The sequence below is a fragment of the Eurytemora carolleeae genome, unplaced genomic scaffold, assembly GCF_000591075.1.
Source record: "Eurytemora carolleeae unplaced genomic scaffold, Eaff_2.0 scaffold533, whole genome shotgun sequence".
Taxonomy (NCBI): domain Eukaryota; kingdom Metazoa; phylum Arthropoda; class Copepoda; order Calanoida; family Temoridae; genus Eurytemora; species Eurytemora carolleeae.
The window spans coordinates 105,392-108,361 of record NW_019396428.1 but is presented as its reverse complement, the minus strand read 5'-3'; positions in this window follow the sequence as shown (position 1 = coordinate 108,361).

Genomic DNA, 2,970 nt, shown 5'->3' with positions numbered 1-2,970 from the left:
ACCTGGATATTACAGGGTGGATAGATGTATACCACAGGGTGGACCATGTAGACTCCTAGCTCCTTGTATATATATATTCCTGGATATTACAGGGTGAAGAGATGTACACTACAGGGAGGAGTACACTCCTAGCTCCCTGTATATATATATATATATACCTGGATATTACAGGGTGGATATATGAATACTACAAGGGGGAGTAGACTCCTAGCTTCTTGTATATATATACCAGGATATTACAGGGTGGAGAGATGTATACTACAGGGTGGACCATGTAGACTCCTAGCTCCTTGTATATATATATACCTGGATATTACAGGGTGGAGAGATGTATACTACAGGGTGGACCATGTAGACTCCTAGCTCCCTGCTATTCTGCTGCTTGTACTCAAATACATACATTTCACAGGTAAACCTCCGATTAAAACAAGTTAATCCCCAAAAAACTATTTCTTTTAAAATAAAACATCAATTTATAAAAATCGTTTTTTTTCCAGGTTAGTTGCCTTCAACCCGTGTCGACCTAATGATGGTCTATTCATTGATGCATTCAGGCTTCCCTCAGGATGCTCTTGCAGCTTCGGTTAGAATGCTCCTACAGCTTCCCTTAGGATGCTCTTGCAGCTTCGGTTAGAACGCTCCTGCAGCTCTCCTCAGGATGCTCTTGCAGCTTCGGTTAGAATGCTCTTAAAGCTCTCCTCAGGATGCTCTTACAGCTTCGGTTAGAATGCTACTGCAGCTCTCCTTACACTGCTTCTACAGCTTTAGGTAGGACGCTCCTGCAGCTCTCCTCAGGCTGCTCCTACAGCTTTAGCTTTAGCTAGGACGCTCCTGCAGCTCTCATCAGTCTGCAGCTTCGGCTAGGACGCTCCCGTAGCTCTCTTTAAACTGCTCCTGCAACTTCTGTTAGGATACCCCTAAAGCTTCTCTCAAGATTCTCCAATAGCTTGGTCTCAGGATGCTCCAGTAGCTTCCCTCAAGATTCTCCAGTAGCTCCTCTCAGGATGATCCAGTAGCTTCCCGCGAGATTTTCTAGTATAGCTTCCCTCAGAATGCTCAAGGATGCATCTACAGATTTCCTCAGGATGCTCCAGAAGCCTGTCTCAGGATTCTCCAGTAGCTTCTCTCAGTATGCTTCTATAGCTTCTCTCAGAATCCTACAGTAGCTGCTTTCAGGATACTCCTGCACTTTCCGTGATAGTTTAGGACGTACAAACAAACATAAAAAGCATATTTATGTATATTGTATATGTAGCTAGTTTTATTAAAATAAAATGTATTTTATGTTAATAAAAACTCAAAATGGTGTTTGAAAGGATTTTGAAGAGTGTTGAATGATGAGACTGGAATATTGAAAAGATGGATTAAAGATTTGATATAAAAAGGTTTAAATTTTCATACAAACTGGATTCTATGGTTGGGGTTTCATCCTAATTCATTTGAGGTTTAACGAAAGGATTGACCAGTGTACTCCCACAGGATTATTTACCACTGAGATAAATTAGATTTTAATCCTATCTCCTGGGTCCAGCTTAATTGCTGGACTCAGAGTAAACAGATCTTCTAGAAGAGAGGGTTTAACGGCTTCCAGGAGAATTATAATTTTGAATTAACTTTTAATTATATTTATTTTAAAACTGTAACATCCCTTTAAATGAAAGAGACGTTATTGATATTAGTTTACAGTGGCAAATAGAAAATTCTTTTCTACTTGAAAAAATACCAATGACGACAATAATTACGCATTCTATTGGATTATAGTTCCCTATTTTTAAATCTGTAATTGTATGCAATATATCAAAACTAACACCCCTTTCATCTATTAAATACCTTGAAACCAAGAAATAAGTTTTAGGAATGCGAGATTAATTTATAGAATTTGATTTTATGAGAAGCTGAAGATGAGTTCTCTTGAATATCCTGAATATATCAATAAATACCTGGTATCTGATATAGGTTCAGTTCTACATACAACAGATATATATCAGATCTGATATAGGTTCAGTTCTACACTCATCAGATATATATCAGATCTGATATAGGTCGAATTCTGCACTCATCAAACAGTATCCTACATGGTTTAAGAACAGTCTTTTTCCTAATCTAAAAACAGTCTTCTTCTTGGTCTGAGAATATTCTTTTTCCCTGGTGGGAGAGCATTTTCTTTCCTGGTCTAAAAAATAGTTTCTTTCCTGGTCTAAAAAATAGTTTCTTTCCTGGTCTGAGAACAGTTTTTATTCGGTCTGAGAATAGTCCCTTTCCTGGTCTGAGAAAATTCTTCTTTCTTACTGGTCTAAAAACAGTCTTCTTCCTGGTCTTAGAACACTCTTCTTCCTGGTCTGAAAACAGTTTCTTTCCAGGTTTAAGAAAAGTCTTATTCCTGGTATAAGAACAGTCTCCTTCCTGATCCGAGAACAGTTTCTTTTCTGGTCTGAGAACTGTTTTTTTCCTGTTCTACGAACAGTCTCCTTTCTGTTCTAAGAACAGTATCCTACCTGGTCTAAGAACAGTTTCTTTCCTAGTCTGACAACAGTTTCTTCCCTGGTCCAAGAACAGTTTCTTCCCTGGTCCAAGAACAGTTTCTTTCCTGGCCTGAGAACAGTTTTTTCCTGTTCTAAGAACAAACTTATTCCTGGTCTTAGAACAGTCTTCATTCTGGTTTAAGAACAGCCTTCTTCCTGGTCTAAGAACAATCTTTTTTTTTTGTCTGAGAACTGTGTTATTTTTATCGGAGAACAGCTTATTTCCTGGTCGGAGTTGGACAGAGACNCCCTACTCCTTCCTTCTTAATATCGTCTGCAGATAAAATAAAAGGATAAAATAAGAAAATGATTTATGGAGGTTTACAGCTGCCATATTAGAATATTTTATTGTTCTCTTTCCATTCATATGATTCTTTAAACAGATGACACCCAAACAAAACAGACAAGAGTATTCTAATATTTTGTGAGATATATATCTTACTTTAAG